Source organism: Eubalaena glacialis, chromosome 2, assembly GCF_028564815.1.
Source record: "Eubalaena glacialis isolate mEubGla1 chromosome 2, mEubGla1.1.hap2.+ XY, whole genome shotgun sequence".
Classification (NCBI taxonomy): Eukaryota; Metazoa; Chordata; class Mammalia; order Artiodactyla; family Balaenidae; genus Eubalaena; species Eubalaena glacialis.
Window position 1 is genome coordinate 112,915,027 of NC_083717.1, and position 23,980 is coordinate 112,939,006.

The window sequence follows — 23,980 nt, forward strand, 5'->3', positions numbered from 1 at the left end:
TTTGTATGTTATATGTATATCTACATATATCTTATATATTCACGACATACCTAATTTTTCTTAATTTTTTTTAGTGTTTCTAGACTATGTGGTTCATCTGTGAGGTTTTTCAAGTTGTTGAAAATCTTCAAAAAATTTTCCAGTATATTTATTAAAAACAGTCTGTGTACCAGTGGACCCATGCAGTTCAAACCCATGTTGTTCAAGGGTCAGCTGTATTTTGAGAGGGGGGTGTGGGGGGAAATAGAGACCAGATTTACATAATTTTTTTTACAGTATATTGTTATAATTGTTCTGTTTTATTACTAATTATTGTCAGTCTCTTACTATGCCTAATTTATAGATTAAACTTTATCATAGGTATGTGTATTTATGGAAAAAAATAGTATATATGTAGGGCTTGGTACTATCTGTGGTTTCAGGCATCCACTGTGGGTCTTGGAACGTATCCCCCGAGGATAAGGGGGTCTACTGTACAATCAGTTGGCCAAACAAGCATATGTATTTGTAATTCCACACTCTAGGAAGCTTCTTCTTGAGTTCATCAGATAGCTTTGATTCTGTATTCTAGGTTTTTGTATCATTATAAACACGTATTTAAAAAAAAACCACACATTACATTTCCTGAGTCCAGGGGGGTGTTGTTTTATTAATATGTCTTATTGTAGTATTGTATCTTAGGCTTTTTCTTTACCTTTGTCAACTCCAGTACAAATTTTCTAGGGTGGGAGCAGTTAGAAGTTTGTCTACTGCGTTATTTTATGCTTTTCTTGGAAGAGCTGGAAACTGGATTCGTGAACTCTTCTTTTGCCCCCCTCCCCCCGAAATGCAGAGAAGTTTGCCGAGGTGTTGGTGAGCAGGAAACAGTGTTTTGGGTGCCAGCAGAACTCACAGAGAAGCCACCTGTGTGGGTGTGGATGGAACCTGCTGGAGGATGTCTGCTTCTGGGTGCTGCACGCCACTGGCCAGAAAGCCACCTGCTGGCCACTGTGGTGGGAGAAAGAAGGAGAAAATCAGAATCAGGAAAAGTGGTCATTTGGTCTTGTCTCTCTAGTGTCTTCTGCTGACAAGACCTAATACTGTGGCATCTGGTAAAGGAGAACGTTTACAGGGTCCAGCTCCAGTGTCACAAATCAGAGCAAAGAAGTGTATATTTGGAGCCCGAAAGCAGTAAGTTGATAACTGACACAGTGACTATGGAATTTATTGTCTAAACTAGGAAACAAAAGGGAGATCCATTAATATTTATACTGAGCCAATAGGTATAAATTAGAACTGTCCTAGGAGAAACTAGAGATATGTTTACCCTATATGGGAGCTGGGCCCAAGGGGCGAATAGATCTGGATGTGGGGAAAAGGAGAATCAGTGAAGAACACTGGGGGTGTAGGGACTAGTGTGAACAAAGAAATGGGTGCTGGAGATGTGGAGTGAATAAGCTTAATGTGTGGCCTGAGAGAGAAGCACATGTAAAGATGAAATGATAGTAATTTTTGAATAAGGTTTTTAGATGGAAGGCTTAACAAATTTATCTTATTATCTTAATATTAATTCCCATAAATTTGTAGAAATTATTCTTTACAAGAACGTGCATTTCCCTTTCTATCAGTTCCATCGTCGGGACTCAGAGTACCTTCATCAAGCATTTATCATGTTGTCTACTATACTGAGAATTCAGTGCCTTCTGCAGACCTACAGTTCAGTTGTTGAAAAAACTGATTGGGTCTCTCAAAATTAGATGACGGAAACTTGGTGGAGAATTTGTTTATTGTCAGTCTTTGAATGTGATTTTATTTTATGAAATGTGTCTAGATAAGAAAAAAAGGGAAAAATTGAAAAATTACCTTTCTGTAATATATGGTATAAATAATACCAAAAAGAAGTCTGTGCAGGTTAGTTTTCAAGTGTACATGTGTATGGAGAGAGAGAGAGAGAGAGAGAGAGAATATGTTATTTTTAGTCTAAATCCTAAGAACATACAATTATAAGAGCTAATTCCATTGATTTTTCTTCACTTTTTTCCTTCATCACCTGAATGCAGCCCCCAGTAATAAGACTCTTACAAGAAGCCTCTTATTAAATTTTTTACACAGATGATGAAGAAATGGAGGCCTAGAAATGTGAAGTGTTTTGCTCATGTCACAAGAGAATTAGTGGGGGAGCAAGTTTCCTGCTTCTCAGGTCAACATCCCTTCTTTTCCACCAGGATCTCTTGCTTGTCTTTAAGCTCAAGGAGGTATTATCAGAACTCCAGTATCTGAACTTCACATGAGAGCTAGAGATATGCCTCTGGACATTTGCTTTCTAGATAAAGGGATACTGGATTCAATGGCCATGTTTCAGGGCACTGACCCCACAGAGTCATCTTTCCTTCCTCAGTGCTCATCTCCTAATCTACTTTTGTTCCTTTCATTTCTTGCCCAGCTCCCCCATATCTCAGTTATTTTCTCCTTCTTTGTCAAAATTTTACAAGTTTGGAGAACAGGGACTGTGCTTCTTTGGAAGGCAGGGTTTGTATTCCAGACACGAATAGGTCTCCCGTTGTGAGCCGCTTCTCCATCCCATGTGTTCCTACACTGGTCCCTCCAATCTACAGCTTTTCATGAGCCTCTGGTCCCTAAGCTCCCCGGTCTAACTCTGACATTTGGTAAACCATGTTGGAAAAGCTACTTCTGCAGTTTCTATATTATCTCTATACACATTCCAGATAATAAATGAAAAGTATTTGGGAAAGAATAAGAACTAAACAATTCTCAAAAGTTTTCTTTAGATTGATTTATTGGCTGACCTCTCTGTACCTTTCTAACAATATTGTTATTAAAAACAAGCCCATCTATTCCAAGTCACCACATGTGACCCCATTAAATCCATGGCTTTAAAGCTTTGCAGGCTTGTTTCCAACATTTAACTTCCCTGGTAAAAACAAATGACTTTACTGATAACTGAACCTGAGGGAAAATACTTTTTAAACATCTCTATTTTATAGATTATTATACAATGTTTGAAAATTTGATCAAAATCAATTTTGTAGATAATTGCAAAATATAGACCAGTCTCTTCACCTGTCCCATTTTTTGGGAGGGGGGGTAGTGTCCATGCAGAAAGGGCACAAGTTATGGTCAGCTTTTTTTTTTTTTTTTTTTGGGGTCTTTGTCTCTGATATTAGTCTTCTTCCTGTGGATAGTCATTATTTCCAGCACAAAATACTAAATGAAACATTTATAGAAATCTTTGGAATGGATAGTCATTCCCATTTTCTTAAATTCATGTTTCCCAGATTCTTTAAGTAAGCTCGTAAAAATTTGTAAAGCAGCTTTATTAACTGGTAAGATTTTAATTAAAAACACAATAATGTTTAAAGAGAAAACAAATTTGGTTTGTGATGTTGTCAGAAAGTCTTACTTTACAAAAGTCTCCACAGTACAAAAAACTATAAGTAAAGTAGCATCTCCAAAATTTTGAAAAGAGCCACAGCACTCTTTCCTCCTGCCTGATTTAAAAATATGTGACAAAGTAAGAGAATTGGAAAAAACCCTCTTCCCATACCCTGTCTGGCTAATTCAGACCAACTGGGAAAAATCACATGATGGACAACACATCAAAAATCCAGGCTGAAAACGGCCAAATCTATGAATAGCAGATATGGGAACCAGCCCAAGGCTTGTGTGTAGAAGGGTGACAGATAAAAATAGTGCCCTAAATTTTTCAAAGGTGATTTGAAACTTCCCAGTATAGATGACCTTGCTACTGAAAATAAGATGACAAGGGCAAAGTTGAAATTGCAACCTCTTTCAAGGATCTATAGACTTAATGTTCAAGAAAAAGAGCTGATTTCCCCCCTCATCAGCAAGCTGCACACAGGCACAGAGCATTTCTTTTTCTTTGACAAATTCTTAATATATTTATCCTTCCCCTCTGCTCCTTTCAAGAAAGAAAGGCAGTGGCCCAGGATCGTGAGTTTTCAAAAAGCATCCCATTTTCAGTTCCCTCCTGTGATGAAAGCAATGTCCAGGAGACAAGAGGTAGGCTCAGTGACAATATTAAAAAAATATATATATTTCTTACATCATAAACCTTTTTTTTTTTTTTGCTGGACATTCTTCATTGTGCCTTTGCCTCCACACTGTGCTTGATATCAGTGAGGGAGTGGCTTGCAGCTGCTTAAACAGAAAAGTTTTCAAAACTTGCTGGCTCCCGTATCAACTAGGTACAAAGATACAGGCTATGCCACTTAAATTTTTTTTTTAACTTATGTTTTTGAGAAAGGAAGAAAGAGTACAGAAGGAAGTGAAGTTGTTTTTGAATGTCCATTTCTGAAGTTCTTTGCCTCTCTTCCTTGCTCTACTGTTGATTAAAATATCTTCACATGTCTCCAAGGCTCTCTAAGCTGGATGGGGAGAGTTTGGTGACAGTGAGGAATACCATTAGTGAGATTTCTTTTGGTGATAGACAGATGTAAATGTATCCATCTAATTTTCTGCTCTCAGGTCTCTGTCTGCAGACGGATGTTAATAATTAGCAGTTGCATCTCCTCCCTCTTTATCAAATTGGATTCTCCATAAATTCATCATTTCTTTTTTATTTTCTCAAAGTAGCAGCAGCTCTGACAGCCTCCCTTTGTTCTTGTGTTTATAAATAATTTATAACACAGAAATATCTCTTCTTAGTCTTAAAACATAAACTAATGGAATAACACAACACACTGGCCCAAACTGCCTTCCACTTGGGGAGAGAGAAAACCTTAGGGTGGGGTGGAGGATGCATAGAGCTTCATTCTTAACAAAGGAGGCTGAAGATCAGATGAAAAATAAAAAATAAAAAGCATTTGTCCACCTGAATGTAGTTTTTTGGTTTTAATTTCTTTTCCCCTTCCAGTTTCTAGCCGGGTATGGGAGTTCTAGACAGCACAAGCAAATTCTTTTGTGATTTCTTCCAAATAGTATACCTTGCTTGAATTCCCAAATACACAATACATTTCATTAAGCTATAAAGAAAGGAGACTATTATTCAATTAAAACATCCACAGATGCTAAAAACATACCATGGTACATTAATTCAACAACTGTATGCTCATAACGCATGCACAATCTTTAAACACCAAATTACAGGGCTTTGGTCCAAATTAGCAATAAAATACAATGTGTTTGCCCTCTACTGGGTAGTAATGACTGTGTAGTTTTCCTTGCATACCCAGTGGCCTTCTAGACAGCTTCATAACTGTTTCATGTAGTCACTTTCACAGCGTTATAAACAAATATGGCTAGGATTTGTGCTAATTAAGGTAAATAGAACAATGTTGAAACGGGTTTTCTAAGCTAAGATCTTCAGTGGAGGTGCTTTTAAAATTTTTCTTATATTGCTCTAGGTTTGCACATCACACCATAGGAGATGGCTTATAAGTCATCATTTGATATCTTGGAAATATATTCAGGTTGTAGATAAATATTCCGCCTAACAATGCTAATGCAGAATGTTTGTCATGTAATTTAGATAGGAATCTGAACACCTTCTTATATCAGCTGTTAAGATTTTTCACTGAAGCAGAAATAACGTCTTATCTTCCATCTGGAAATGGGACATAGAATAGTGACACAAGTTATTTACAGAGTTACTGTAAAACAAGAGTGGTAACAGAGTAACTACAAGGCAACTCTCTGGGTTGCTGCTGCACTGTAATGCCAGATAAATAATCATGCCAGGGTAAATGAATTGGGAGAGGCCTGATTTTGTAGAGCATGAATGTAACTTGCATTCCTTTTGGGGTGGAGCTTCTCTTTGCATGTTGATTTCTGAAACATCTTTTGAAGTCCTAGCTGACCCTGTAGAGCAATACGTATGTACATGGAACACTCATGCCATTTCTACCTTTCAGGAAGTTGGGGGAGGAAGCCATTCCACTGCCAGAGATGGAGCCTCAGTCCAGTCCAGAAAGACAAACATACCTTGAGATTAAAACTAGTTGAATAAAGGGACTGGGTTTAGCTGGAGAGGAATTTGGCTGGTATTCCGGGTCAGGTCTTCTCTCTTGGTCCCAGATGTCTTGCTCTTGGCAAATGATTTATTTTTCTCTTAAAAATGGAGTGGGATTAATATCTTGACTTGGGGCTTTGGAATGTTTTCTCCCCAGAAACAGCAGTCAGTATTATGGGTTAGCGTGATTCAGGCATAAAGCAGTAAGGGAAGTGGTTTTTTTTTTTTGTCGAGGTACTGGGGACAAAATAATTACTGGATTGTACCACAGCCCAACAATTAAGAAGAAATAAAATCCTTTCTTTGGCTTAAAAACATTTCTACATAAGTACTGGGGCTCCTGCTCCTCCCACTGGCCCACCTACTGCATATCTTCTGGGCTCTGTCTTTATCTCTGGGGTCTTTCTGGGGCAGGCATGTAGCAGTATATCTCAGAGAAAAATATTTTTTATTCAAAGCAGAGAATGTAAAATGCCCTAGTGTCTCCTTTTTTTTTTTTTTTTTAAATTTATGTTTCTTTAGAAATTGACATAACTTTCAGAGTGTATATGTGGGCGTGGGATGGGGGAGAGGTAAGGAAGTAAGATGAGAGCCTTGCACTTTGGGGTAGAGATTAAACAGGAGGAAAACATGGCTTTGCAGAAGACAGTTTGCAGCAGTTGAGAGAACTGAAGGGAAAAAGACAAATCCCACAGAACTTAGTTGATAATTGTTCAATTTAATGATGGTCTGATGGGATCAGAGCATTTTCCAAAATTCTGGAATTTTCCTAACTGCCTACTGTGTCCTTATACGTACAGCACGGCATTTGTTTCTCCATTCAGGTCCTTGTCATCTTGCTAATTCTGTACTTGGCTAAATGGCTGAAGATGTTTTGGTTTGTAAGGCAATTCTTGTTCCCAGCTGCATTAAACTGCTGTTATTAATTACCTCCTTTGGCCTAACATTATGCCTTTATAACACACATACTGTCAGGCTCTCTGCGATTATTGGAAGGCTATGCCATACACAAAGGCATTAAGCTTAAAACAATAGAGGCTGCTTATTTGATAGTGGAAGATGTCAGAGGGAGACAAGCACAGTTGGCTAGAACTGACTTGAAGCTCGTCATAAGGAAATAAGGGGCGAGGTGATCACAGAACGGCATTAACTGCGCCTGCGAGACACACAATTCTACATGGCAGCTTCCATCATGCATTTCCCATGGAAGAAGGGGGGAAACGGGCTCTGAGTAAATGATGGGTGAATACAGAATCAATTGTAGTGTATGACAAGACACTTTCTCTCTTTGTTTAATATATATAAATCAGGAGCACTTATGAATTGATATTAATTAAAATAATGTATTTGCTTTCTTTCAACAGTAATGTCAGCCTGGTTAAAAAACGGAACACTAAATCTTCATTAGACTTTCAATATTAAAAAACTTGCATGAAATATGAATTAGCATTTAACTTGTTGCTAGTTAGTTTAAAGGGGAGAGAATGCAATAGGCATTTAGCATTTTGGACAAAAGCAGAATCGGCTTTCCCAAACCTGGGAATAAGTTGGTCTCTAGAGGCCACATGGATCAGGGAATCATCCATCATTACCTTCTAACAGGAGTGACTGCATCCCAAATGGAATTACTAAATGCTGTCGCATCCATGGAATTAAGTTTCTATCAAAAGGCTAATGCATGGTGAACCACCAAAATGTCTGAACATGAAAATTCAGCTTATAAAGGTCCTTAGAGTTCTGTTGATATATATCTGGGGACATGGACAAAAACAGCCTTTGTTTTAGAATAAAGCACGTATACATTTCATTTTTCTACAGTCTTTTCCACACATAGAGAAATTATGAAAAGCTTAAAGTATTACTTAGCTATGTCAAATTTCGGAAATCAGTGGCTACTTGGAGGGGAACAGTGGGTAAGAGGCTTTTGTTCATTTTATTCAGATGGATAGTTGATGTCTTCTGATCTTCATTGCACTGGTGGCCTGAAATCAGAATAGATATAAATGGAATGACCAGGCTGAGACCTCATATTGAATTCAAAAATACATTATGAAACTCCAATGATCATATCGGCAATGTGTTGTCTTAGGTGAAAGCTGTTCATAAATGGGCTTGCTTATAAAATACACTATTGATTTTATAATTACGTTCCACCTGGATTTACATATTTGGAAAATGTGATTGAATTTTAGACCTCTCTCTGGGGGTGGCATGTACATGCACAAAGAAACCACAAGGTGGTGGTATGGTGTCACCATATTTTTTAAGAACAACAAGAAAAGGGGGTTTGTTTAATGAGCTTGCCCTCACAAGCCTGCTCATCTAGTGAACTGTGACTTTTCAAATACCAACCTATTAATGTCAAAGGCAATACTGAAGGGAACAGTTGTGTTTGATTTAAAAAATACAGACAATGTGAAGTCCACTATGGCCCAGTATCTATCACTTATGGGGCTCCATTCACGCCTAATGCTTTATTCAAGCTAAGACCTAGTTTTTATATATCAGATTAATACATATCTACAGCTTTGCACCTTTCTAGTTTGATTTTTTTATCATCAGGGCTCACCGGGGCCATTTTCATTCCCTTACTATACCATCTGCAAGCAGGTGGATTAGAGATAACTCTCATTTGCTTTGTTTTTCTCCCGACACTGTCATTAATCATTCCTTAAGCCACACTTCAACTTCTAGTAATCAGGACTGGCTGCTCCTGAGCTGCACAAGAATTGCCTCTCACAGTGTAATATGGAATTGGAAGCGAATGGCTGAGGCCAGACGCCTCTTCTGCATTCCCCATCTATCTCATCATTTAGGTATTTATCCATCTCGGGCTTGTACAGAGAGCACCTCTCTCCTTCCCATGAGGACGCAGATTGCAACAGAGGATCAGATTTGTTACCAGGCTTTGGGCTTTGATTGTCCTCTTATAAGTTCGGGATTAAAGTGAAATTTCCCACAGGGCTATGCAGGATTTGCTAGCATTTAACTGTTTAACCTGGCTGTTTGTGAATGAGAATCCTGTGGTCAACTATTCCGTAGAGAATATTATGGTAAGCCGCGCCTGAGTGGTACACATTCCGGTATGTGCTTGTAAAGACGGGCACAGTTGATTCCAATTAACTTCATATCTGATGTCAGTTGTTTTCATGTACACAGAGAGCAATGATCCTAAGGTAAAAAGAAAGCCAAAGCATTCCCTCTCATGAAATATAGATGTCAGTTTTAAATAAATGCAAATCTGCTCCCTCAAAATTATGATTTCCACTTATGCTTTTTACACTGATTAGAGAATTAATCAGTATTGCATTGGGTTGTTTCTGTTTTGTGTAGTTGTTTTATGTTCTCTAATTTGTTTACTAATTTTAATCTAGCAACGATTTGATTCTTTATTCAACATGCCTTTGAATATAACCAAAACAGAAACAAAGTTTGTGAATTTATTTACACTTACTGTTTTCGCATTGATAAATATGTACTTAGAGTGTCTTAGGTTATATGTAGAACTTAAACAGATACAGTTCCCTAATTCTTTGCTATTTCTGAAGAGCAGAATTTTTCTAATCTGCTCTTCATCCCCTGAATCAAAGCAATGGGAGATTGGAGGAAGGATTATTCAAATATTATGTCCCTATTATCTATTTTTGTTTTTGTTTTTTAGATTATGACTACTTAAGGGAAGGATCTGAAAGACATCAAAATCATTGTTACCTAGTGTTGAGGGGTTGTATGCCCATCCACTGCAGTTATTCTATTTAATGTGAATATTTTTTTAAGTGCCTAAGAAGATAGTGCTCATTTTGTTTGTCTCATCAAAAGAAACAGAACAACGAGGCAACAGAAATATGGAATTTAGCAAACCATTTAAAGCTTATGGTGAAACCTGGCTTTTGCAAGGGAACTGATCACATCATTAAACCTTTTATTCTTCCACAAATCCTCCATTACATTTTGTAACCTCAATTTTGCGATGTTAAAAGAAAGTGAAACACACACCTAAGCAGAAATAACTTAAAAAAACGATTTTTAAAATAAAAAAAATGTTGGTCACAACAGATTGAAACATTAAAAGAAAGTTTCAAGCATCTCACTGGATTTCCTTTTGTAATGGCTAGTGTAGGTGGCAAACTGATGATTTTTAGGGAGGAGAGGAATGGGAAGTGGCGAGGCTACAGTGGTCTGTAGACTAATTTATTTGTTTTGCTGCATTTGAGTCAGATATCCTCTTATTAGGGAGCAGCTTTCAAAGCAGTTTTGATGGACCCTGATCTTGAGCCTGGTGGGAGCTTGCTTGGGGTTATAAACAAGAACACCACGGGCTTGGTACTAAATATCTTTAACCCCATTTACCATATCCCACAGAATTAGGGAGGCACTGAATTAGGAGTACGTGGTGGAAAAGTTCTCTCTCTTTCTTTTAAATGCAAGAGGAATCTTCTCCAGATTCACATGAGTAATTTTCAGCTGTGTATTATGCTCCTGAAGTAACCTCTTCATTCCCATTGTTTTAGTGTGAAATCATTTCCTCGGGAGATAATTAGAGTTGCTCCATTTATTACATTAAATGATTAGCATGCACTTGAAATGATCCAGTGTATTTTCCTTTATTGCTGATGACTCTTAAATATGGGCCTCTATTCTTAATGGATAAATTAAGGTTGTCTTGGCTCTTTGTAGCCTACTGTGTAGCCAAACAAGAGTGACTTTCTTTTTCAAACATAGGCCAGGTGTACTGTGGCTGAGGTCTAGGTTTGAAGAGATTCTATTCATATGGATGTCCCACCTGGTTCAACAAAGAGCTCGATAATACTGCTTAAAGGGTTTCTCTCCCAATCCCCTTAATAAAAATGCTTTTAATGACAGTACTTTATCTGGCATTACTCATCCTATGTGTAGAGTAAGTAAGTCTAACATAAAGTGACCCAAGATCACATTTCAAAAAAGTACCTCATAGGAAAGGCATGCGCATTATCTGAGTAAGCAATGTGCCCTACGAACCATGGAAAAATGGTATTTTAAGAATTACCAAATATAGATTCCATTTGGATGCAAGTGCTTCTTGCTCTCTTTGAACTAGCTTAGTCGCGTAGCTGACAGAGTCATCTGAAATCCCCTGGAAAGTTAGGATCAAGCAGACACTGCATGCTAAACAGGCATCATTGCATGCGTAATTAGAGAAACGGGAAAGAAACCGAGTGCGTCCTGTAGTTAATTTTCAGATTGTCACAAAATAATAATAAATGGGATAATTTAACCATAATGTTTGTTAGAAAATCTTAAACCTGTGTTTAGTTGTGAGTTGTAAACATGCACAGATATAAAGACTAACCATGATGAGGATTTGCCAGTTTTACATTTGACCATTCTGTCTAAATGTATGTTGATCTTTAATAAGTTTCATTATTAAGGGACAGAATTTTACATAAAAAGAGTTCAAAGAAACCTACAAAATTCTTCCTGCAAACTTCAAATAGTTTTATATGTTTTGAGGACGAGATCATTTTTCTGCCATCTAGACATGATGATTCAAAACTCTGTCATTTTGCCTTTATTGATTTGTTTATGTATTTATTGTGTTCTAATAGCATTGTTATTTTCATGAAAACACTGTGAGTTGCTGTGGGAGGTTTACGGTTCTTGGCAGCAACTGGAGAATTAAAAAAGAAAAGAAGAAAAAGAAGCCTGGGTTGTGAAGTCAAGTTCTACCTTTTGGCAGCAGTGATCCCCTTGCCCCACACAGGGTGAAACTGTTTGGGTTCCCACACTCTGATTTCTCAGGTATAGTGAGTAGAGGAATAAACTACCAGAAATCAGGTATTTCCTTAGCAAGTGAGAAGAGGAATTTAATACTTCTCTCATATAATGCATTTACTACTTCTCTCTTATAATTCATATCCCGGGAATGAGCACATAAATTCTCTGTAAACAGTAGCTAGCATTTTCCCACCACGCAGTCAAATAAAAAACACTCGTGGAAAAGTATCTTTGTATCTCAACTATGGTCTTCAGAAGAGATTCCTGTCAATACGTAGATTCCTGTCAATTCCTTACTTTATGTTTTGGACCAAAAATACTAGAACAACAATGGCAACAACAAAAGACTCTTTTTATTTGTGTTTTATTTTCTGGGGTTGGTTTTAGCTCTGCAAGCCATCTGAGTAATTGTGCAGAATTTCTTATTAGAAGTTATTTAAAATATAATAAATTAAAAATGGTAATGTTCTGGTGAAATATCAAAATAATCTTAAATACCCTTGTATTTTTCTATTCAGTTAGATGAAAACTTTGCATGTTTAGCCTTTTATATGATAGCAAAACTGGGCTCTGGCTGAGCCACGCTGACTTGGGAAAACACTGTTTCTGAAGATCTGCTGTATAATGACATTTTCTCTGCTTACAGTTCACATCGTACACTGGAAACATCTTCCTATTCATGTTTACTTAGATGGGACACATCATTGAAGGGGAGTAGAGAGCCTTCTAGATCATCTAGTCATTTTTTATATAAAAAGTGACTGAGATCCACAGATATGCTAGGATTTGTCTGGACACACATAGTGGTGATTCAGGACTTCTACCAACCCCTTAACTATGTCCACCGCTCCTTCTACTTCCACGGCAATACAGAATCCAACAGAGAAATATCTGAAATGCCTCCTCTAGCCTCCAACCCTAGATGGAAATGCTATTTACAAATGAGAAATTGGGAGCAATCCAGTATGATTAGGTATGGTCCTTATTGATGAATATTGTCACCAAATATGATTTTAATTCTATGCAACACAGATTGTATTTAAATTACTTTAAGTGGATAGTGGTCAAATTGTATTACCCTTTAGCTAACCATACCAAAGTATCTTTGGGAGATGGCAAATTCAATTAGTATAAAGGCGTTGGCAGTCTATTTATAGTAAACCTGTCTTTAATTTCTTTAAGAACTTCTGAGAGCGCTGTCAATGCATGGCATTCTGAATTGGAGGAGACATACTATCCTAAAAGAGTGCTGTAATGTTGTTTAGCTCTGACAGGAGAATTCTCAGGGTAAGGGTGCTTGAAAGTCGTCATCAGTGTCCTTATAGGAGAAATGATCCACTCTCAAATGATGGAGATGGAGGATAGATTTAAACTGCACTTCTTTTTATAACTTTGTGAATTTCTTTTTAGTGTATGTCTCCTTTTCAAAAGGTGAAGTTATAACAGTACTAATACTAGTGGTGTGGAAGGTTACAATGGCTGAACATCATCTCTCTCAAACATTTATTCCATTTAAACAAAAATACCTGATAGAGAGCATTTCCACTATTCACAAGAAATCACACACTATAATGGTTTCTAGCACTCCTTTTGTAATAGCTTATTTAAATACTTGGGGCTGCAATTCAGATTTCCACTTTGTTCAGACTTCACAGAAATACTTTATTCAATTGATCACATTTTTATTCTTTATTGTACTCTAAATCGCCTTTGATTTCTTAGAACACCAGAAGTAAAAATCAAGTCTGTAGTCACGTAAAATAAAAAATTCCTCCAATGCATTTACTTAAAGACAAAGTAAAAATAAAAACAGAAACCAAACAAAAACAAGGCAATAAATACAAAAAAAAGAAAAAAATTCTTTCCACCAATAATTTAATGATGATTCAAGTATATTATGTTAAAGGACAACTATGTAGATTATTTTATTTTATAAGTTTTATATTTTATACAAATTTGTTATTTTATTTTATACAAATTCTTTAGGTGGAAATTTTGTTTCTTCTAGCAGCCTTTTGTAATATTAGACATTTATGAAGACAACCAGAAATCTCAGTTGATGCTTTAGTGATTGCCTCAGATTAAAGACAACCCCACCCCTCAAAATAAATCTCATAAATATACATGAATTCACAAAAACTGGCTAAAATCTTAACTTTTAATAAGCTTGTGTTTTAAATTTAAAGAAGAAGAATGACTATAGCCATTGTGGTTGACATATCAGGGTGGCATAACTTCTCTTTATTAAAACTTTATTTTATCCTAAAATTTACAGTCTAGAAAAAGCTTTAAAGCACTTCAGTGCACTTTTAGGGAAAAAAGAGAAACAAAACTAAAAAAGAGATGATAACGTCGTATATATTAAGTTTATTTCAAAAATGCTTTTAATTTTGCCTGTATGCCAATAAGAGAAAGTCTGCTGGAATTAATCCACAGAACAAGAGCAATTCAGTTACTACAGAGAAGATGACATAAGCCACCAAAGTGAAAGGAATTCAGACTCCCAGGCTGGTACATTTTGTTTTTTTGTCTGAGCCCTCCCAGGTGAAAATGGAGCACCTATAGTAGCATATGGGATATTTGACTTTATTGTGATAATGCTGCAGGCCCTAAAGGAAAGATTCATGGAAACATACCGGTACATGCCTTGATATAATAGAAGTAAAAGACTCCACAGTTACAATACATAATTTAACTATGCAAATACAGACTTAGGTGTGCGGTGATTTATCCATTTGCAATAGCTTGAAATTCTTTGAGAGGATTTTTAGAGACTTTATTGTCTAAAAATGAATATTTATAATGCTTTAAAGACAGTGGTTACTTAATGGCTAGGCTGTGATGTTTGGAACCAATAAAGAATGAAATGAAAAAACATGTTTAGAAAAACTTCTAAGTGGGTTTTGGATAGATTCTGTGAAGACACATCAAATTAGTTGAATTGATATAAATCCTTTTAGAATGTGATACCCATATATTTGTCATATGAGTGTATGTATATACATGAAACCTATATAAGTATTGAGTTTTATTCAAATATTTTTAATGTCAATTAAGGTAGCTATTTATTCTTCATTTTTCCTTATTCCCAGGAAACTAAGATATTTCTTTTACAATCATGTGAAAATGTTTTTATATATTGAAACAGAAACATCAAAATTCATTAAGAACAAAGCTCTGGCTTATTATAATCTGTCTGCCAGTTCTCAGTCTAGTGTGAATTCATCTGCGTGTAAGTCTAGAAAGTAAATATCAAAATAGAAATGCTCAGTGATTTCAGTAGCATTAACAGATTCGCCTTTTATTAAAAACACAGCACTTGATAATCTTGTGATATCTATGATCTGAATAAACTGATAAGTAGAAAACAGTTTGCCCTCCCACGTTTTATCCTAAATCTATGTGAAGAAGCTTCCAATACTTGCAAAGTTTCAAATGTTATTTGATTTATATGTACTTGAAAGAAAAATTCCCCTTGAAACAACAAGGACAGAATGTCCAAAGACATCGTAAATATATAGTTTCTTAATTGCAAAGCCAAAATAGATTACACACAGCCTTGCAAAATCTAAGACATCTGCTTTATTTGAGGCAAGAAGAAAGACATCTGGGGGCTTGAATGTTTCTTTGTGACCTGCTCCAGTGTGAGTAACCTTGTAGTTAACTAGGCATTTAGTCAGGTCCGCAGAAAGATCATTGCCTGGACTCTGCCTCAGAGGCTGACGAGGACCCAGGCCAAAGCCGAAATGTCATACCCAAAAGATCACTGAAGCCAGGCAGTCGGGGTGGAAGTGTCGTAACTGGGGCAGTGTAATAACAGCCATCAACCATTTGTCTCTCTGGCAATCACAAACCTACAGACGTGAAATAATCAATGGAGCAGAAAAAAATTTTAAAACCTAACAATAAAAAAATGTCAGCACGAATCTTCTAGATTCATTTTGTTTTTTGACAAATATTTAATCCTATTATTATTTTCAACTATCCTTAAATGCTGGCGTCTTTCGTCATACAGGAAACCTTTGGTGATTTCATATGGCATTGGTGGAATAAATTCACATTAAAAAAATTTCAATTACAGGCTTCTGCAATTACATTTGACTTCTCTAACTGCAAAGAAGCCACAATAAAGTAGCTCTTCTGTTGTTTAGTTATATTCCTGGCTAATGTTATGTGTGTTCAGTCTAGGACAGAGTGGTTTATTTGTTTAAAGCTGCCTCCTTGATGTTTGGGTTTATTTGCTTGTTCATCGGCCATAATGAGCGCCCTTCTCCTGTGGCTCCTGTCCCTGTGTGACTTTGTAACAGAGTCCAGATGCAGCGTGAGGGCTTGTGCTGTTTGACAAACAAAACCAAACCCCAAATTGCCTGCGAGTTGTTGATAAATCTTTCCACTGGAATTATACTTGTCTAAGTGGCAGAGATACAAGATTCACTGCTTACTCAGTATTTGAATGTGCGGACGGCACATTTAATTGCTCCCCATAGGCAGGAATTTGGCAGAGAGAAAGCAATGCGTTTTAATCGGTCTGTCTAGCTATGTTTTAAAGCACCCCTTGCCACCGTGCCTGCATATTCGTGTTGGCATTAATAGAACAAAAATGTGTATTGGACTCGAAAGGTGTTTTGATGGTAGGTAAACACATTTATTTTTCACCCGATTCTGTTTTCTGTACTTAAATGCCAAAAAGGCAGCCGAGGGGATGGTGCTTACATCAGCGGGAATTAAGAATTGAGGGTTTTCTTTTTCAAGTACCACCTTTAGAATGTGAATACAGGGTTAATTTAATTAAGGGACAAAATACCCAGTGGTGGAGTTTAGAAGACAGACCCAAGAGTAAAGAAGTGAGGGAGGTTTTTGAACTTAAATAGCAAAGCAGTTGCAAACCAACCGATGGACCAGATGCTTTATTTTAAAAATTGTTTGATTTCCTGATTAAAAAAAGTGATTCTCTTTATATGTTCATCACTTTTTATTAAAAAAATACCAACATAACATGTGGCTGATTCTCCAGTGTAGAGAAAAATAGTACAAATTTTTTAAGCACCACAATATTGAAATTCAGTGTTGGTTTATGAACGAAATCAATAATAGTTAAATTGGAAAACTTTTTGTACTCCTTTGGTGTAGCGCTTTTTCCTGATCTCTCTCATATGTCATAGAAGGATCTCTTTCACTGTAAGAATGCCTGATATTCAAATATCTTACTTTTGATATCTCTCACATTGTAGATTGTTTCTGCTTTTTTCAAAATAGCATCTCCCACTAGTATCCTGCATTTTACTTTGAAAGCTCCTTTTCATGCTTGTCTCATTTTGAAATAATATGGGTTCTAGAGTCAGGCAAACTGAATTATAATATAGGCCCTTCTTACTTGTTAAGCCTTTAGACACACTTACTCCCCTGTGCCCAGGCTTTTTCCAAGGACCTTACCTATCACTTGCCTCCTGGATTAAAACACAATCAGGTTGTTTGTTAGTTTGCATCAATTTTTAAGAACGTCGGTAGTATATAATAGCAAAAAACAAAGTTTTCTGCTTTGTCAGGAAATTAACAATGTACCAAAATAAAAATAAGTACTAACAGCCTGCTGTGTGACGAGATGCTGGAAGCGAGTGAAATTGAGGCTGCTGTCTTGACAGTTGAGAGAGCAGACTCTTCAGGAAGGAAAAAAGCCCAGGATTTTTGTATAAATTTGAAGAACTTCTCCCAATTATATCTCCATAAAGAATACTTTTCTAATGTTTAAGAGCGTTATCCTCTATTACCACACTTATTATAGTGAAATGTAAGAATGCCTGAGTGGTGGGTGTTTTGTTGTGACATCTGAACTATTTGTAAATATTGTTCACAGCTTTCCTAGCATATTTTAGCGAGGCAACATTTCAGTAAAGTATAATTTATTGCATATGATATAGATGGTGAGCTTCCCAACCCATTTGTTGTAGATGTGTTTGCACAAAAGAAAACTGACACTAGGCATATTGGATTAACGTAGAAAATTTTAGTGTGGTTCTTGAGTCCTGTAGTGGTTGTTCTGCCTTTATAAAAACATCAGTGAGGCCAAGAGATTTGCTTTACTTGATGTCAAAGTCCCAAATAATATAAGTGCTAGCTTAGATGGGGAAGAGTACATTTTTCTCTATTACTGTGCCATGTTTGTATGTATGTATGTATGTATGTACGTATGTGTTTGTGTCTGTCTGTTTGTATGTCTATCTGTCTGTCTTTGTTTTTGCCCAGGCAAGCTCATCTGATTGCAGCAGGTAACCCCACTTCCACTTCACTTCTTTCATTTCCCATATGAAAAAAAATATACATACAGTTTTGTTTCTGATGTCTCATTTGGCTTTGTCTTATTCTTTTAGATTTTCTTCAAAAGGAGATAAAGGTCTTAGATAAAGTGACAGGATGGTTTCTTTCCCTTTCTCTTCCCTGACCACTCTAAATGACAATAAAAACAAATTCTAATTTAGCAAGTATTTTTTTAATATGTCATTTTTTTTTGAAGAAAAGAAAGTTGGGACTATCTTGAAAAGCTGTTCTGTTTTCAGAATACAAGTGAACATTGAATTATTTGGACAGTAAAGTTTATTTGTTTTCTTTTTCTTTTCTTTATTTTTTTTGCCACACCACGTGGCTTGTGAGATTTTAGTTCCCTCACCAGGGATCAAACCTGGGCCCTTGGCAGTGAGAGTGTGCAGTCCTAACCACTGGACTGCCAGGGAATTCCCAGTTTATTTGTTTTCAGTGAAGGAAGGCTTGGCAGACTTGATCCCCCTTCCCTCCTTTTCTCTTCCTCCTCCTCCTCGTGCAATGGGGAGTTAGCCCAGCTTCACATAAACACCACAGAAATTGAGTCCCTACTCTGTCCCAGACCTGTCCTATTAGTAACTTTAGAGTAGCTGTGTGAGGTAAGTGGGATTATCCCCATTTTGCAGAGGTGGACACTGAGACTTAAAGAGCTAAAATACCTTGTCCTAGAGCACACAGCCAGTGAGAGCTGTGCCAGGATATGAATCCAGGACTGTCTGGCTTCAAAGCTGGTGCCTTTCCCCCTCTACCACAATGCCTTGAAAGTAAAGGTAAATGTGGCATTTATTATTATAGAGGAGCAGTTATCAACCGTGGCTGTGGATCAGAATCATCCTTGTGGAACTTTAAAAAATTCCAGTGCTTGATTTCCACTTCTGAAAATCTAATTTAATAGATTTAGGTTGGGAAATTGGCATCAGTAGTTTTTGAAACACCACAGGTTTCTGATGCCCAGCATTAAGAGCCACTGGCATAGACTGTCCCTCCCTCTATTCCAGTTAGTAATAAGACAGTTCTGATAAGACAGAAGACATTTGTGTTAAGTTGGCACCAGATGCAGTATCTATTGGTCCTTAATGTAGTTGATATGCTGTTCCATTTAGGTTTCCTTTTTCTTCATCCATTTTTCTGGGATAGGTAACTCAAAATGGCCACTAATAAATGCCTGCAGAATGGCTGTTAGAATTGTTTTTAGAGGCAATTTTATCTGTTGAAGATAATAAATACCACAGCAAAATGGTGACCTATGGGTTGAGGGCATTTACCAAGTCACCCATTTCAGATGTACTTTGCAGTTTCCTCAGCGGAGGGTATTTGGTTTAATGTGTATTGTTCTCAGAGATTCTGAGGGTCCACACCTGATTCTCAGTGGCGTCAATATCAGTCTTAGGAGACCTGGGTGAGGAAGCCTTGCTTGCCTAGTAAGTTCAAATTTGGTATTCAGTTCATTAATTTCGTATAATATTAGAATTAAGATCAACTACAGCCCCTCTTTTAACTGCCTAGAAATCTTGTGTATTGCTTGCATCATGTATTACTAAATCACATGCAGTTTGAATAGGACTGTTCATGCCCTGTTTATACCTGCTTCTGGCATTGAGCAATCATAAATGCTATAGTGAACTTCTATAATGAATTTTTTTGAAATGGGCTAAAATACTTTTTTCCTACAACCTTCCAGTTAGTGGTTAGTGTCAATAAATTGACTATCATGTAGAAACCAGTAGAATATGAAAATGTTCAGCTTATGGCTTACTAAACTGGAAAAATGACATATATTACTGATTTCATTTACCTGAGTGCACCTCCCAAGTCTCACAGACCTGTTTGCAGGTGTTTTGCCATCAATGACTATAACTTGCCTCCTAAGGATTACCCAAATAGTGACTCAGAAAAGCATCTTCAGGGAAATCTGATCTTAATCCCAAAGTCTATTTACCAAGCATTATTGAAGTTAAATTAAAATGGAAGTATTTTTAAAAAGTCAATAGCCCAATAGTGCCATTCCTAGTCTGACAAAGGTATTTGCTGTCTTATAAAATAAAATTTGCTATTTTATAAAATATTCCTGGTATTTTTAAGTGACATGCCTGTGCACATCCTATACACGTCTTAGTTAAAAATACTACTCAACGACTTTTCACAATGAAAATGCTCCATCCTGTTCTTTACCTCCTTTCTCTGGTGCCTCACCCCTTATCTCCCCAGAAACAAAGGCGTAAATGCTGAAGCAGCTGAGACACATCTATCTCTGTAACAGAGAAGTGAGTGATTCTGCATGACTGTCCCTAATGGTACCAGCACAATCTCTGCCTGGCTGAACCCTCAAAGACCCAGTGATTCATGGATGACTTGCAAACATTCTCTCCTGCTTTCTAAGCGAAAACATACATCGAAAAGACCCTCAGTTTATATATAAAGTATAAGCAGCAAAGGTGTGCTGTCTTAATTTTCAGTCTAACCCTCAAGACATCTTCCATGGCATCAGTATTAAAGCAGGAACCAGGACTACATTTTCCTATTCGATAATAAGCTATGGAAGTTGCATAGGGTCGAGTCTCTAGGAAATCCCCTCTTTCTTTGAAAAAATGTCGTTGGTAAGATAGGAGATTGGCACCACAATGAGCAAAATATAGTGCGGGCTGATACGCATTGTCAGGTAGAATTTGCTTTGAGACACTGACTTTTGTCTGCGTGGTGTCTCCGTTCCAAAGAAGATGGAAGATGCAAAATTGCAAGTTTCCAATCTCTGGTTAATGTGGTCTATACAACTGAATAATGTATAAAGAGATGTTCCTTTGATAATGTCACAATTATTCATTGTACAGCCATAAACTCAAATATTCACATTAACAGCTAGGTATTATTTTTCTTCTCTGAAATTAAGTGAGCGGCATCAGTGGTCATAAATGAGAGCATTCATCAAAGGCGGAGCCATGGCAGAGGATTAAGAGAATGCTGATGAAGTGTCCAGATTCCCATAACTTGGAATGGAGCTGCATTCAGCATTCCTTTATTATCCATCTGCCACATAACAAAAAGTCTCCTATATTTAATGCAGGTTTGCCCTAGGCCACGTAATAGGATTAGGAATAATTTCTACAAATTTACAAAAACAAATCACATGGGAAGGCTTAGAATTTGCTAATAATTTCTCCATAGCTGGGAGATCAAAGGGATGTAAGAGTCCCTAGCCAGGCGGTAGTTTGACCCTGGCCAGGCTTTTTTAATGAAAGGGTTAATCTTCTCCGAGGTGACCATAGAGGAGCAGATAGTGTGACCAAAGGCAGATTCAGGCCCCCAAAAAACAAGGAAGAAAATAGTCTGAAAAGTACAACAGCAAGAAAACATTTACAGAATCACACTACATTTTCTGTTTAGAAAAAATAAAACTGCAGAACCTCATTGAAAGGGGCGAGACAAAGGAAGAGGGCTGGCTGAGAAACAAACCCAGGAAAGATCAAAACCCCTCACCATTGCCTTGAGGAAAAAAAAAAAACTAGGCTGCTTGCTTCTCCTTTTAAAGGTTGCCCCATTGTGGTCAGGTGAGGGACGCTAACTTCCAGCCCACTCCCAGTGTTCCTGTCAGACTTGGAGGAGGAGCGACTCACTTGGCAGAGTCTGCTAGTACGGGCAGCCAAGTGTCTAGTAAGGCAGTGCCATTTCAGGGGTACCGCTTTATAGATAGGCAGATGCGATAGAAAATCATGAATTCTTACAAGGATTTCCCCATTCTTACAGGGAAATGAAAGTGAACAAAGGCATGTTAAAAATAGTGAGGGCAGCTAGGACTAATGGCATTGCTCCAGTGTCTTCCAAGTTCTCTGTTACTAATTTGGACGAGTGGCAACCTGTAGCCAAAATTTCCTGTCCTGCCTTTTCTTTGTCAGTGGCCATAATGATGTAGCTAGGGCTCGCACATGTTAAAAGCCCCCATCTGGTCGTCTTCTTAGCAATGGTTAGGGGATCCCATTGCCAGCTGCATCGCTTGTTCTCAAGGCATTCTGAACAGAGTGCTTTGTTTCTCCTCTATGTGTTGTGCCGCTCATTATAGGGAGGGGTTAAGTAATAGAATCTGTCTGATGTATGAGAAATGGTGGATAACTTTATAGTGTCTCCAAAGGGTGAGTTAGCTTTTGGATGGGGGTGGGAAGTTTTTGTTACTGAGCTCCTCAGTCTGAGAGCTGATCCAGCAAGAGGAAAATCAAAGTTACCTGCCCACCCACTTCTGTTACCTGTTGGTCTGTTAAGACTGAGGTGAAGGTCCTTCTTAGAAAGTTCACTAAAAGAGATTGGCTTGCGAGAAAAGGAAGGAGGTTGATGGAGAAGATGGTATCAGTAGTCAAAGTGATGGTCTCAAAATGAGGGAAATTTGTTTTTTTGGAGTTATTCCTTTCTTTTCACTCCTAGCTCCTCATAAGCACCAGGCTTATGATAGATTCCTCTCTTCTCTGAGAGGAGCTCAGAAGGCATCAACTCCTTTCCCCCAGTGCCTTCTGATCTTCTGCCTCCTTTCCCCAGAATTGAGGAAAACTGATTATGGCCTCCCTGGGGTTGGTGGAGGATAAATGTCAAGATGGACTTTCAGAACCTCATGTTTTTCATGAAAAACCAGTTTCATGCAATGCCCGATTTCTTTGTATCAGCATTATGGAAGAATGGTTCATTCTTTGGCAGAAACAGCAGATCTGAGACATAACATACAGAGTATCTATGTACTCACAGGTGTATTGATTTATAAGATGTGGGGAGTCCCAAGGTCACAGCTAGTCAACCTTTGAGTAACAAGCTGAGAAGTCAAATCTAGGTTCATTCTTGGTCTGTCTTTTATTTGTTAAGTGCTTTGCATAGTGGGTGCTGTTCTAATGCTGTACATGTATTGACTGTTTTAATTCCCCCATAATCCTATGATGGAAGAACATGGGTTATTTTAGAGAAGTTAGTCTCCTTAAGGTTATGGCTGGTAACTGGCAGAGCCAGGCTTTGAACCCAGGCCCGAGTGTTATGCCAGACTCTCTTTTAGTTTCCCCTTCTTTTCTGGCCAAGTCTTGTTTGTATTTAAAGGCTCAGAGATGAGAGGAATCTTGGAGGTAACTGAGTTGTGTATTTATTTCATTTTTCAGATGATTAAATTGAGACTCTGAGGCAGCAATTGACTTAATCTAGGTTGCACAATTAATGGCAAGTGCCCGACTACCTGCCCGTCCAGAATTCTTTCCATATTGTTTCCCTGTTGCTCCCCCAACTAGAAAGCTCTGCCCTTCTCTCTTAACATTGATTTCTATCACTTCTTTTATAGCACAACAGACACGTTTGTTCATTCAGCAATCATTAAAAACACCGTAACTCAAGCACCGTGTTAAATTTGGGAGATGTGAAGATGAACAGAACACAATCTTTACCTACCCTTGACACACTTTCTGTCTACAGTGGGAGAAACATGAAGAGAAAGTTTCAAGCCAGTGAGGACAATGCTATTCGTAGGGGTGTGTATCCAGTGTGCTATGGCAGCATGAAGGAGGAAGACAGAACTCTTTACAGTAAAGTCAGGGATGACTTCATGGAGAAATTTATGTTTGAAGTTTTTGAGGATAAATAGGATTTTACCAGATGAACAAGGAGAAGGAAGATACTTTGAATAGAAGGGCAGAATGGGTGAAGTCATGGAAGTGCTAAAGCGAATGAAGCACTGAGGGACTGAATTCAGTTCAGAACAAATATTTTGGACTTTACTTACAGTTGGATGCTGGTTAAGTGTGAAGAATGAGTGCCTGAACTGTGGCGGTGAGAATGGCAGGAAGAGAACAGACTCGAGAGATAGGAAATGAGATTGACGGGACCTGGTGACCTGGGAGATGAGGAAGAAGGACTCTCAGTTTTCTTTCCCCAGTGAATGCGGAGATGATGGTGCTTTTCACTAAAATAAATACATGTAGCAGGGTC